Source organism: Oncorhynchus masou, unplaced genomic scaffold (assembly GCF_036934945.1).
Source record: "Oncorhynchus masou masou isolate Uvic2021 unplaced genomic scaffold, UVic_Omas_1.1 unplaced_scaffold_1278, whole genome shotgun sequence".
Lineage (NCBI taxonomy): Eukaryota > Metazoa > Chordata > Actinopteri > Salmoniformes > Salmonidae > Oncorhynchus > Oncorhynchus masou.
Genome location: NW_027002617.1, coordinates 163,806 through 179,284, shown reverse-complemented (window position 1 = coordinate 179,284; position 15,479 = coordinate 163,806). Strand labels below are relative to the sequence as shown.

At 45.4% G+C, this 15,479-nt stretch overlaps 1 long non-coding RNA gene across 1 annotated transcript; it reads left to right on the top strand.

Annotated features, from left to right (window-relative positions):
• The first annotated feature begins 67 nt into the window (after positions 1-67).
• On the top strand, positions 68-9,391 carry LOC135530154 (uncharacterized). Its single transcript, XR_010453812.1, has 3 exons — positions 68-396; positions 502-599; positions 9,093-9,391. It is a non-coding gene; the product is annotated as an uncharacterized LOC135530154 (long non-coding RNA).
• The last annotated feature ends 6,088 nt before the right edge of the window (positions 9,392-15,479 follow it).

Genomic DNA, 15,479 nt, shown 5'->3' with positions numbered 1-15,479 from the left:
ACCTCTTGGTTTCTTAACTCCCTTCACCATCAGGATCAAGTGCATGTTCCAGGAAATGTGGGAGGGGACTCAGCTGGGACGAACAATTACCACCTGATCTGACACGAGAATGGCAGCAGTGGTGTTCAGAACTACCCCAGTTACACCAGCTTGGCTGTGCTTCCATTTGTAGTCTGTAATGGTTTTCAAGCCCTGCCACATCCGACGAGCATCAGAGCTGGTGTAGTATGATTCAATCTCAGTCCTGTATTGGTACTTTGCCTGTTTGATGGTTCGTCGGAGGGCAGAGCAGGATTTTTTATAAGCTTCTGGGTTGGAGTCCCGCACCTTGAAAGCAGCAGCTCTACCCTTTAGCTCAGTGCAAATGTTGCCTGTAATCCATGGCTTCTGGTTGGGGTATGTACGTACAGTCACTGTGGGACGATGTCCTCATTGATTTTCATTTATCAGAATGTGATGGAGTTCATTTGTTGACTTACAGTACCTTATTTATCTTCCTAGGCCGATGCTTGCCATGCGTACCAGATCGTCCACAAGAATGGCATCCCTGACAAGCAGATTGTTGTGATGATGTATGATGATCTGGCAACCAATGAGAAGTGAGTATTCACTTCCTTGACATTTCTGTTCTCCATCTGAACGGTGTCCTAGGGTTGGACGCACATCAACAATAATTTAATCAACTATCTAAGCATATATACAGTGGGGCAAAAGTATTTAGTCAGCCACCAATTGTGCAAGTTCTCCCACTTAAAAAGATGCCTGTAATTTTCATCATAGGTACACTTCAACTATGACAGACAAAATGAGAAAAAAATCCAGAAAAAAATCACATTGTAGGATTTTTAATTTATTTATTTGCAAAATATGGTGGGAAAAAGTATTTGGTCACCTACAAACAAGCAAGATTTCTGGCTCTCACAGACCTGTAACTTCTTCTTTAAGAGGCTCCTCTGTCCTCCACTTGTTACCAGTATTAAAGGCACCTGTTTGAACTTGTTATCAGTATAAAAAAGACACCTGTCCACAACCTCAAACAGTCACACTCCAAACAATTGGTGGCTGACTAAATACTTTTTGCCCCACTGTATATACAGTTACCACCTATCCTGATTTGTAATGCTGTTTACTTTCCTTATGAGAATGGAGACTATACTATATAGACATGCTGACAAGCTGAATGTGCTTTGAACATTAAGTCATACCAGCTCCGGTAAAGCGATCAGAGATTCGGGTGACTCTGGGTTGGCGCCCCTCCTCCTGGGTTGTGCCGTGGCAGAGATCTTTGTGGGCTATACTCGGCCTTGTCTCAGGATGGTAAGTTGGTGGTTGAAGATATCCCTCTAGTGGTGTGGAGGCTGTGCTTTGGCAAAGTGGGTGGGGTTATATATTTGATTTGATGACTTCTACATTTTTACTAAACACAATTAACGGGGGGCGGCAGGGTCGCCTAGTGGTTAGAGTGGAGGGGCGGCAGGGTGGCCTAGTGGTTAGAGTGGAGGGGCGGCAGGGTGGCCTAGTGGTTAGAGGGGGGTCAGAAAAAGAAGGTGATAATAAATTGCATTTGTCACATGTGCCGAATACAACAGTGAAATGTTTACTGACCAACAACGCAGTTTTAAGAAGAATAACCCCCAAAAATACAAATTAAGAAAAAATTAAGAGAAGAAAAACAAATAATTAAAGAGCAGCAGTAAATAACAATAGCGAGGCTATATACAGAGGGTACCGGTACAGAGTCAATGTGGAGGTTATATACAGGGTATTATGGTACAGAGTCAATGTGGAGGCTACATACAGGGGGTACCAGTACAGAGTCAATGTGGAGGCTATATACAGGGTATTATGGTACAGAGTCAATGTGGAGGCTATATACAGAGGGTACCAGTACAGAGTCAATGTGGAGGCTATATACAGGGTATTATGGTACAGAGTCAATGTGGAGGCTATATACAGGGTATTATGGTACAGAGTCAATGTGGAGGCTATATACAGAGGGTACCAGTACAGAGTCAATGTGGAGGCTATATACAGGGTATTATGGTACAGAGTCAATGTGGAGGCTATATACAGGGGTACCGGTACAGAGTCAATGTGGAGGCTATATACAGGGGGTACCAGTACAGAGTCAATGTGGAGGCTATATACAGGGTATTATGGTACAGAGTCAATGTGGAGGCTATATACAGAGGGTACCAGTACAGAGTCAATGTGGAGGCTATATACAGGGTATTACGGTACAGAGTCAATGTGGAGGCTATATACAGGGGTACCAGTACATACTCAATATGGAGGCTATATACAGGGTACCGGTACAGAGTCAAGTGGAGGCTATATACAGGGTATTACAGTACAGAGTCAAAGTGGAGGCTATATACAGGGGATACCAGTACAGAGTCAATGTGAAGGTTATATACAGGGGGTACCAGTACAGAGTCAATGTGGAGGCTATATACAGGGGTACCAGTACAGAGTCAATGTGGAGGCTATATACAGGGGGTACCGGTACAGAGTCAATGTAGAGGCTATATACAGGGGGTACCGGTACAGAGTCAATGTGGAGGCTATATACAGGGGGTACCGGTACAGAGTCAATGTGGAGGCTATATACAGGGTATTACGGTACAGAGTCAATGTGGAGGCTATATACAGGGTATTACGGTACAGAGTCATTGTGGAGGCTATATACAGGGGGTACCAGTACATACTCAATATGGAGGCTATATACAGGGGGTACCGGTACAGAGTCAATGTGGAGGCTATATACAGGGGGTACCGGTACAGAGTCAATGTGGAGGCTATATACAGGAGGTACCGGTACAGAGACAATGTGGAGGCTATATACAGGGGGTACCAGTACATACTCAATGTGGAGGCTATATACAGGGGTACCAGTACAGAGTCAATGTGGAGGTTATATACAGGGGTACCAGTACAGAGTCAATGTGGAGGCTAAATACAGGGGTACCAGTACAGAGTCAATGTGGAGGCTATATACAGGGTGTTACGGTACAGAGTAAATGTGGGGGCTATATACATGGTATTATGGTACAGAGTCAATGTGGAGGCTACATACAGGGGGTACCAGTACAGAGTCAATGTGGAGGCTATATACAGGGTATTACGGTACAGAGTCAATGTGGAGGCTATATACAGGGGGTACCAGTACATACTCAATATGGAGGCTATATACAGGGGGTACCGGGTACAGAGTCAAGTGGAGGCTATATACAGGGTATTACAGTACAGAGTCAATGTGGAGGCTATATACAGGGGATACCAGTACAGAGTCAATGTGAAGGTTATATACAGGGGGTACCAGTACAGAGTCAATGTGGAGGCTATATACAGGGGGTACCGGTACAGAGTCAATGTGGAGGCTATATACAGGGGGTACCGGTACAGAGTCAATGTGGAGGCTATATACAGGGGGCACCGGTACAGAGTCATTGTGGAGGCTATATACAGGGGGTACCGCTACAGAGTCAATGTGGAGGCTATATACAGGGGTACCGGTGCAGAGTCAATGTGGAGGCTATACAGGGGGTACCGGTAAAGAGTCAATGTGGAGGCTATATACAGGGGGTACCGGTACAGAGTCAATGTGGAGGCTATATACAGGGGGTACCGGTACCGAGTCAATGTGGAGGCTATATACAGGGTGTACCGGTACAGAGTCAATGTGGAGGCTATATACAGGAGGTACCGGTACAGAGTCAATGTGGAGGCTATATACAGGGGGTACAGAGTCAATGTGGAGACTATATACAGGGTATTACGGTGCAGAGTCAATGTGGAGGCTATATACAGGGTGTTACGGTACAGAGTCAATGTGGAGGCTATATACAGGGGGTACCAGTACATACTCAATATGGAGGCTATATACAGGGTACCGGTACAGAGTCAAGTGGAGGCTATATACAGGGTATTACAGTACAGAGTCAATGTGGAGGCTATATACAGGGGATACCAGTACATACTCAATGTGGAGGCTATATACAGGGGGTAACGGTACAGAGTCAATGTGGAGGCTATATACAGGAGGTACCGGTACAGAGTCAATGTGGAGGCTATATACAGGGTATTACGGTACAGAGTCAATGTGGAGGCTATATACAGGGTATTACGGTACAGAGTCAATGTGGAGGCTATATACAGGGGGTACCAGTACAGAGTCAATGTGGAGGCTATATACAGGGGTATTACAGTACAGAGTTTATGTGGAGACTCTATACAGGGTATTACAGTACAGAGTCAATGTGGAGGCTATATACAGGGTATTACAGAACAGAGTCAATGTGGAGGCAATATACAGGGTATTACAGTACAGAGTCAATGTGGAGGCTATATACAGGGGGTACCGGTAAAGAGTCAATGTGGAGGCTATATACAGGGGGTACCGGTACAGAGTCAATGTGGAGGTTATATACAGGGGGTACCGGTACAGAGTCAATGTGGAGGCTATATACAGGGGGTACCGGTACAGAGTCAATGTGGAGGCTATATACAGGATGTACCGGTACAGAGTCAATGTGGAGGTTATATACAGGGGGGTACCGGTACAGAGTCAATGTGGAGGCTATATACAGGGGGTACCTGTACAGAGTCAATGTGGAGGCTATATACAGGGGGTACCGGTACAGAGTCAATGTGGAGGCTATATACAGGGTATTATGGTACAGAGTCAATGTAGAGGCTATATACAGAGGGTACCGATACAGAGTCAATGTGGAGGCTATATACAGGGTATTACGGTACAGAGTCAATGTGGAGGCTATATACAGGGGGTACCAGTACATACTTAATATGGAGGCTATATACAGGGGGTACCGGTACAGAGTCAAGTGGAGGCTATATACAGGGTATTACAGTACAGAGTCAAAGTGGAGGCTATATACAGGGGATACCAGTACAGAGTCAATGTGAAGGTTATATACAGGGGTACCAGTACAGAGTCAATGTGGAGGCTATATACAGGGGGTACCAGTACAGAGTCAATGTGGAGGCTATATACAGGGGGTACCGGTACAGAGTCAATGTGGAGGCTATATACAGGGGGTACCGGTACAGAGTCAATGTGGAGGCTATACACAGGGGGTACCGGTACAGAGTCAATGTGGAGGCTATATACAGGGTATTACGGTACAGAGTCAATGTGGAGGCTATATACAGGGTATTACGGTACAGAGTCAATGTGGAGGCTATATACAGGGTATTACGGTACAGAGTCAATGTGGAGGCTATATACAGGGGGTACCAGTACATACTCAATATGGAGGCTATATACAGGGGGTACCGGTACAGAGTCAATGTGGAGGCTATATACAGGGGGTACCGGTACAGAGTCAATGTGGAGGCTATATACAGGAGGTACCGGTACAGAGACAATGTGGAGGCTATATACAGGGGTAGCAGTACATACTCAATGTGGAGGCTATATACAGGGGGTACCAGTACAGAGTCAATGTGGAGGTTATATACAGGGGGTACCAGTACAGAGTCAATGTGGAGGCTAAATACAGGGGGTACCAGTACAGAGTCAATGTGGAGGCTATATACAGGGTGTTACGGTACAGAGTAAATGTGGGGGCTATATACAGGGTATTATGGTACAGAGTCAATGTGGAGGCTACATACAGGGGGTACCAGTACAGAGTCAATGTGGAGGCTATATACAGGGTATTACGGTACAGAGTCAATGTGGAGGCTATATACAGGGTATTACGGTACAGAGTCAATGTGGAGGCTATATACAGGGGGTACCAGTACATACTCAATATGGAGGCTATATACAGGGGGTACCGGTACAGAGTCAAGTGGAGGCTATATACAGGGTATTACAGTACAGAGTCAATGTGGAGGCTATATACAGGGGATACCAGTACAGAGTCAATGTGAAGGTTATATACAGGGGGTACCAGTACAGAGTCAATGTGGAGGCTATATACAGGGGGTACCAGTACAGAGTCAATGTGGAGGCTATATACAGGGGGTACCGGTACAGAGTCAATGTGGAGGCTAAATACAGGGGGTACCGGTACAGAGTCAATGTGGAGGCTATATACAGGGGGTACCGGTACAGAGTCATTGTGGAGGCTATATACAGGGGGTACCGGTACAGAGTCAATGTGGAGGCTATATACAGGGGGCCGGTACAGAGTCAATGTGGAGGCTATATACAGGGGGTACCGGTACAGAGTCAATGTGGAGGCTATATACAGGGGGTACCAGTACAGAGTCAATGTGGAGGCTATATACAGGAGGTACTGGTACAAAGTCAATGTGGAGGCTATATACAGGGTATTACGGTACAGAGTCAATGTGGAGACTATATACAGGGTATTACGGTACAGAGTCAATGTGGAGGCTATATACAGGGTATTACAGAACAGAGTCAATGTGGAGGCTATATACAGGGGGTACCAGTACAGAGTCAATGTGGAGGCTATATACAGGAGGTACTGGTACAGAGTCAATGTGGAGGCTATATACAGGGTATTACGGAACAGAGGCAATGTGGAGGCTATATACAGGGTATTACAGTACAGAGTCAACGTGGAGGCTATATACAGGGTATTACAGTACAGAGTCAATGTGGAGTTTATATACAGGGTATTACAGTACAGAGTCAGTGTGGAGGCTATATACAGGGTATTACAGTACAGAGTCAACGTGGAGGCTGTATACAGGGGGTACCAGTACAGAGTCAATGTGGAGGCTATATACAGGAGGTACCGGTACAGAGACAATGTGGAGGCTATATACAGGGGGTACCAGTACATACTCAATGTGGAGGCTATATACAGGGGGTACCAGTACAGAGTCAATGTGGAGGTTATATACAGGGGGTACCAGTACAGAGTCAATGTGGAGGCTAAATACAGGGGGTACCCGTACAGAGTCAATGTGGAGGCTATATACAGGGTGTTACGGTACAGAGTAAATGTGGGGGCTATATACAGGGTATTATGGTACAGAGTCAATGTGGAGGCTACATACAGGGGGTACCAGTACAGAGTCAATGTGGAGGCTATATACAGGGTATTACGGTACAGAGTCAATGTGAGGCTATATACAGGGGGTACCAGTACATACTCAATATGGAGGCTATATACAGGGGGTACCGGTACAGAGTCAAGTGGAGGCTATATACAGGGTATTACAGTACAGAGTCAATGTGGAGGCTATATACAGGGGGTACCGGTACAGAGTCAATGTGGAGGCTATATACAGGGGTAACGGTACAGAGTCAATGTGGAGGCTATATACAGGGGGCACCGGTACAGAGTCATTGTGGAGGCTATATACAGGGGGTACCGCTACAGAGTCAATGCGGAGGCTATATACAGGGGGTACCGGTGCAGAGTCAATGTGGAGGCTATATACAGGGGGTACCGGTAAAGAGTCAATGTGGAGGCTATATACAGGGGGTACCGGTACAGAGTCAATGTGGAGGCTATATACAGGGGTACCAGTACATACTCAATATGGAGGCTATATACAGGGGTACCAGTACAGAGTCAAGTGGAGGCTATATACAGGGTATTACAGTACAGAGTCAATGTGGAGGCTATATACAGGGATACCAGTACATACTCAATGTGGAGGCTATATACAGGGGGTACCAGTACAGAGTCAATGTGGAGGCTATATACAGGGTATTACGGTACAGAGTCAATGTGGAGGCTATATACAGGGGGTACCAGTACAGAGTCAATGTGGAGGCTATATACAGGGTATTACAGAACAGAGTCAATGTGGAGGCAATATACAGGGTATTACAGTACAGAGTCAATGTGGAGGCTATATACAGGGGGTACCGGTAAAGAGTCAATGTGGAGGCTATATACAGGGGGTACCGTACAGAGTCAATGTGGAGGTTATATACAGGGGGTACCGGTACAGAGTCAATGTGGAGGCTATATACAGGGGGTACCGGTACAGAGTCAATGTGGAGGCTATATACAGGGTACCGGTACAGAGTCAATGTGGAGGCTATATACAGGATGTACCGGTACAGAGTCAATGTGGAGGTTATATACAGGGGGGTACCGGTACAGAGTCAATGTGGAGGGTATATACAGGGGGTACCGGTACAGAGTCAATGTGGAGGCTATATACAGGGGGTACCAGTACAGAGTCAATGTGAAGGCTATATACAGGGTATTACAGAACAGAGTCAATGTGGAGGCTATATACAGGGTATTACAGAACAGAGTCAATGTGGAGGCTATATACAGGGTATTACAGTACAGAGTCAATGTGGAGGCTATATACAGGAGGTACCGGTACAGAGTCAAGTGGAGGCTATATACAGGGTATTACGGTACAGAGTCATTGCGGAGACTATATACAGGGTATTACGGTACAGAGTCAATGTGGAGGCTATATACAGGGTATTACAGTACAGAGTTTATGTGGAGACTCTATACAGGGTATTACGGTACAGAGTCAATGTGGAGGCTATATACAGGGTATTACGGTACAGAGTCAATGTGGAGGCTATATACAGGGGGTACCAGTACAGAGTCAATGTGGAGGCTATATACAGGGTATTGCGGAACAGAGGCAATGTGGAGGCTATATACAGGGTATTACAGTACAGAGTCAATGTGGAGGCTATATACAGGGTATTACAGAACAGAGTCAATGTGGAGGCTATATACAGGGTATTACAGTACAGAGTCAATGTGGAGGCTATATACAGGGGGTACCGGTAAAGAGTCAATGTGGAGGCTATATACATGGGGTACCGGTACAGAGTCTCATCCTTCTAGACCTATCGGCTGCCTTCGATACTGTGAACCATCAGATCCTCCTCTCCACCCTCTCCGAGTTTGGCATCTCCGGCGCGGCCCACGCTTGGATTGCGTCCTACCTGACAGGTCGCTCCTACCAGGTGGCGTGGCGAGAATCTGTCTCCTCGCCACGCGCTCTCACCACTGGTGTCCCCAGGGCTCTGTTCTAGGCCCTCTCCTATTCTCGCTATACACCAAGTCACTTGGCTCTGTCATAACCTCACATGGTCTCTCCTATCATTGCTATGCAGACGACACACAATTAATCTTCTCCTTTCCCCTTCTGATGACCAGGTGGCGAATCGCATCTCTGCATGTCTGGCAGACATATCAGTGTGGATGACGGATCACCACCTCAAGCTGAACCTCGGCAAGACGGAGCTGCTCTTCCTCCCGGGGAAGGACTGCCCGTTCCATGATCTCGCCATCACGGTTGACAACTCCATTGTGTCCTCCTCCCAGAGCGCTAAGAACCTTGGCGTGATCCTGGACAACACCCTGTCGTTCTCAACTAACATCAAGGCGGTGGCCCGTTCCTGTAGGTTCATGCTCTACAACATCCGCAGAGTACGACCCTGCCTCACACAGGAAGCGGCGCAGGTCCTAATCCAGGCACTTGTCATCTCCCGTCTGGATTACTGCAACTCGCTGTTGGCTGGGCTCCCTGCCTGTGCCATTAAACCCCTACAACTCATCCAGAACGCCGCAGCCCGTCTGGTGGTCAACCTTCCCAAGTTCTCTCACGTCACCCCCCCTCCGCTCTCTCCACTGGCTTCCAGTTGAAGCTCGCATCCGCTACAAGACCATGGTGCTTGCCTACGGAGCTGTGAGGGGAACGGCACCGCAGTACCTCCAGGCTCTGATCAGGCCCTACACCCAAACAAGGGCACTGCGTTCATCCACCTCTGGCCTGCTCGCCTCCCTACCACTGAGGAAGTACAGTTCCCGCTCAGCCCAGTCAAAACTGTTCGCTGCTCTGGCCCCAGAATGGTGGAACAAACTCCCTCACGACGCCAGGACAGCGGAGTTAATCACCACCTTCCGGAGACACCTGAAACCCCACCTCTTCAAGGAATACCTAGGATAGGATAAAGTAATCCTTCTCACCCCCCCCCTTAAATGATTTAGATGCACTATTGTAAAGTGGCTGTTCCACTGGATGTCAGAAGGTGAATTCACCAATTTGTAAGTCGATCTGGATAAGAGCGTCTGCTAAATGACTTAAATGTAATGTAAATGTAATGTGGAGGCTATAAACAGGGGTACCGGTACAGAGTCAATGTGGAGGCTATATACAGGGGGTACCAGTACAGAGTCAATGTGGAGGCTATATACAGGGGGTACCGGTACAGAGTCAATGTGGAGGCTATATACAGGGTGTACCGGTACAGAGTCAATGTGGAGGCTATATACTGGGGTACCAGTACAGAGTCAGTGTGTAGGCTATATACAGGGTATTACTGTACAGAGTCAATGTGGAGGCTATATACAGGGTGTACCGGTACAGAGTCAATGTGGAGGCTATATACAGGGTGTACCGGTACAGAATCAATGTGGAGGCTATATATAGGGGGTACCAGTACAGAATCAATGTGGAGGCTATATACAGGGGGTACCAGTACAGAGTCAATGTGGAGGCTATATACAGGGGGTACCAGTACAGAGTCAATGTGGAGGCTATATACAGGGGGTACTGGTACAGAGTCAATGTGGAGGCTATATACAGGGGGTACCGGTACAGAGTCAATGTGAAGGCTATATACAGGGGTACCAGTACAGAGTCAATGTGGAGGCTATATACAGGGGGTACCAGTACAGAGTCAATGTGGAGGCTATATACAGTATATTACGGTACAGAGTCAGTGTGGAGGCTATAAACAGGGTATTAAGGTACAGAGTCAATGTGGAGGCTATATACAGGGGGTACTGGTACAGAGTCAATGTGAAGGCTATATACAGGGGTACCAGTACAGAGTCAATGTGGAGGCTATATACAGGGGTACTGGTACAGAGTCAATGTGAAGGCTATATACAGGGGGTACCAGTACAGAGTCAATGTGGAGGCTATATACAGGGGTTACCAGTACAGAGTCAATGTGGAGGCTATATACAGTATATGACGGTACAGAGTCAATGTGGAGGCTATATACAGGGTATTACGGTACAGAGTCAATGTGGAGGCTATATACAGGGTATTACTGTACAGAGTCAATGTGGAGGCTATATACAGGGTATTACGGTACAGAGTCAATGTGGAGGCTATATACAGGGGTACTGGTACAGAGTCAATGTGGAGGTTATATACAGGGGGTACCAGTACAGAGTCAATGTGGAGGCTATATACAGGAGGTACTGGTACAGAGTCAATGTGGAGGCTATATACAGGAGGTACTGGTACAGAGTCAATGTGGAGGCTATATACAGGGGTACTGGTACAGAGTCAATGTGGAGGCTATATACAGGGGTACTGGTACAGAGTCAATGTGAGGCTATATACAGGAGGTACTGGTACAGAGTCAATGTGGAGGCTATATACAGGGGTACTGGTACAGAGTCAATGTGGAGGCTATATACAGGGGTACTGGTACAGAGTCAATGTGGAGGCTATATACAGGGGTTACCGGTACAGAGTCAATGTGGAGGCTATATACAGGGTATTACGGTACAGAGTCAATGTGTCGAGGTAATTGAGATAATTATGTACATGCAGGTGGGGTTGTTAAAGTGACTATGCATAGATAATAACAGAGAGTAGCAGCAGCGTAGAAGAGGGGGGCAATGCAAATAGTCTGGGTAGCCATTTGATTCGCTGTTCAGGATTCTTATGGCTTGGGGGTAGAAGCTGTTTAGAAGCCTCTTGGACCTAGACTTGGTCCTCCGGTGATGGACTTGGCCGTACACACTACCCTCTGTATGCCTTGCAGTCGGAGGCCAGTGATGCAACCCGGCAGGATTGTGTTTAATCTTTGAGGATCTGAGGACCCATGCCAAATCTTTACAATCTCCTGAGTGGGAATAGGTTTTGTCGTGCCCTCTTCACGACTGTCATGGTGTGCTTGGACCATGTTAGTTTGTTGGTGATGTGGACGCCAAGGAACTTGAAGCACTCAACCTGCTCCACTACAGCCCCGTCGATGAGAATGGGGGCGTGGCTCAGTCCTCCTTTTCCTGTAGTCCACAATCATCTCCTTTGTCTTGATCACGTTGAGGGAGACGTGGCGATGATACCGGTTTCCTGTTTATCTGGTTCCGTTTCCTGTTTAAATGATGTATCATACATGTTTATAACCGTTCCTCTTCCTGCGTTCCTCTTCCTGCGTTCCTCTTCCTGCGTTCCTCTTCCTGCGTTCCTCTTCCTGCGTTCCTCTGTTTTCCTAAGACATGTGGGAGCTTGTCCAGCTGCTCTGCACAAAGCAAACACAGATCTTCCCACATTTCTGTTCCCTGTTATTATCCTCTTCCCTCCGTATCTTCCTGCGTTCCTCTGTTTTGATAAGACATGTGGGAGCTTGTCAGCTGCTCTGCACAAAGCAAACACAGATCCATTACTTTCTGTTATGTTATTATCTCTATATCCATATCACTGTGTGCACCTACAGTATATTGGGATCACTGTACAATTAAAAGATTACAAAAAGTGTGTAGTTACAGTGTAGTTACTGTAGTTACAGCAGTAGTTACTTTTGTGATACAGTTGAAGTGGGAAGTTTACATACACTTAGGTTGGAGTCATTAAAACTAGTTTACATACACTTAGGTTGGAGTCATTAAAACTTGTTTTTCAACCACTTCACATATTTCTTGTTAAAAAGCTATAGGTTTTGTCAAGTCGGTTAGGACATCTACTTTGTGCAGGACACAAATCATTATTCCAACAATTGTTTACAGATTATTTCACTTATAATTCACTGTTTCACAATTCCAGTGGGTCAGAAGTTTACATACACTAAATTGACTGTGCCTTTAAACAGCTTGGAAAATTCCAGAAAATTATGTCATGGCTTTAGAAGCTTCTGATAGGCTAATTGACATCATTTGAGTCAATTGGAGGTGTACCTGTGGATGTATTTCAAGGCCTTCCTTTAAACTCAGTGCCTCTTTGCTTGACATCATGGGAAAATCAAAAGAAATCAGCCAAGACCTCAGAAAAAAATTGTAGTCCTCCACAAGTCTGATTCATCCCTGGGAGCAATTTCCAAGCACCTGAAGGTACAACATTCATCTGTACAAACAATAGTACCCAAGTATAAACACCATGGGATCAAGCAGACATCATACCGCTCAGGAAGGAGACACATTCTGTCTCCTAGAGATGAACATGTACTTTGGTGCAAAAAGTGCAAATCAATCCCAGAACAGCAGCAAAGGACCTTGTGAAGATGCTGGAGGAAACAGGTACATAAGTATCTATATCCACAGTAAACAAGTCCTATATTGACATAACCTGAAGACCGCTCAGCAAGGAAGAAGCCACTGCTCCAAAACCCCCATAAAAAAGCCAGACTACGGTTTGCAACTGCACATGGGGACAAAGATTATACTTTTTGGAGAATTGTCCTGTGGTCTGATGAAACAAAAACAAAAATAGAACTGTTTGGCCATAATGACCATCGTTATGTTTGGAGGAAAAGGGGGAGGCTTGCAAGCCAAAGAACACCATCCCAACCGTGAAGCACGGGGGTGGCAGCATCATGTTGTGTGGGTGCTTTGCTGCAGGAGGGACTGGTGCACAAAATAGATGGCATCATGAGGCGGAAAATGATGTGGATATATTGAAGCAGCATCTCAAGACATCAGTCAGGAAGTTAAAGCTTGGTCGCAAATGGGTCTTCCAAATGGACAATGACCCCAAGCATACTTCCAAAGTTGTGGAAAAATGGCTTAAGGACAACAAAGTCAAGGTATTGGAGTGGCCATCACAAAGCCCTGACTTCAACCCTATAGAAAATTTGTGGGCAGAACTGAAAAAGTGTGTGTGAGCAAGGAGGCCTACAAACCTGACTCAGTTACACCAGCTCTGTCAGGAGGAATGGGCCAAAATTCCCACAACTTATTGTGCGAAGCTTGTGGAAGGCTACCAAACATTTGACCCAAGTTAAACAATTTAAAGGCAATGCTACCAAATACTAATTGAGTATTTGTTAACTTCTGACCCACTGGGAATGTGATGAAATAAATCTGAAATAAATCACTCTACTATTATTCTGACATTTCACATTTGTAAAATAAAGTTGATCCGAACTGACCTAAGACAGGGAAATATATATATATATCAATGATGTCGCTCTTGCTGGTGATTCTTTGATCCACCTCGACCCGCACCCTCCTGCCCGATGAGCATCACTACTCTGGACGGTCCGGACTTAGAATATGGACAACTACTAATACCTAGGTATGTGGTTTTACTGTAAACTCTCTTCCAGACTCATATTAAGCATCTCCAATCCAAATTTAAATCTATAAAATCGGCTTTATATTTCGCAACAAACCCTCCTTCACTCATGCTGCCAAACATACCCTCGTAAAACGGACTATTCTGCCAATCTTTGACTTCAGCGATGTCATTTACCAAATAGCCTCCAACGGTCAGAAAATTGGATGTAGTCTATCACAGTGCCATCCGTTTTGTCACCAAAGCCTGATATACTACCCACCACTGCGATCTGTACGCACATCATCATCTGCACATCTATCACTCCAGTGTTAATTGCTGAATTGTAATTCCTTGGTCTATTTATTGCCTTACCTCCTTACTTCATTTGCACACACTGTATACAGATTTTCTATTGTGTTATTGACTGTACATTTGTTCATCCCATATGTAACTCTGCGTTGTTGTTTGTGCTGCGTTGCTTTATCTTGGCCAGGTCGCAGTTGTAAATGACAACTTGTTCTCAACTGACCTGGTTAAATAAAAGGGGGAAAGAAATACTTGTTTTTTTTAATTATTTAATACAGGGAATTTTTACTAGGATTAAATGTCAGTAATTGTGAAAAACTGAGTTAAAATGTATTTGGCTAAGGTGTATGTAAACTTCAGACTTCAAATGTAGGTACATACATAATTTACATATCATTTGACTAAATTAAACAGAGTCATCGATTAAAAAATACATTTAAAAAAATGAACAAGTGGTCTTAAACTGAACTACCACTCTCAGATGGGATGAACCCGGATGCCCGAAAAACCTGATTGGTTGGATTCAACTTTCATCTCTCCAGTCATGGCGGGTATCTCGAAATAACATCTCCCTAGCTTGTAGCCTCCGTATCTGTTAAATGTGTTCAAATATGAACAGACACATTTTTGACACACAACTTTCAAAACCTTTAAAAAGTTGTAGGATTTATCCCGAAAAACTAGAGGTAGTGGTTAGTGAAACATAGCTAAGACACATTGTATTTCTGGCAAAGAATAAGATTGTTTACTGTAAAACGAAGTTGCTCATTACCAAACAATAACAAAAGGCGTTTCGGGTGTTCGGGGTAAACAGTTTTGACTCCGCCCACATTGAGCCCGGCCCCGTTCGGAACTCCTCCATTAAACTGCATGATCAGTAAACAGGTGCACCTCGTGCTAGGAAAAATAAAAAAAAGGCCACTCTAAAATGTGCAGTTTTGTCACACAACACAATGCCACAGATGTCTGAAGTTTAAGGGAGAGTGTAATTAGCATGCTGA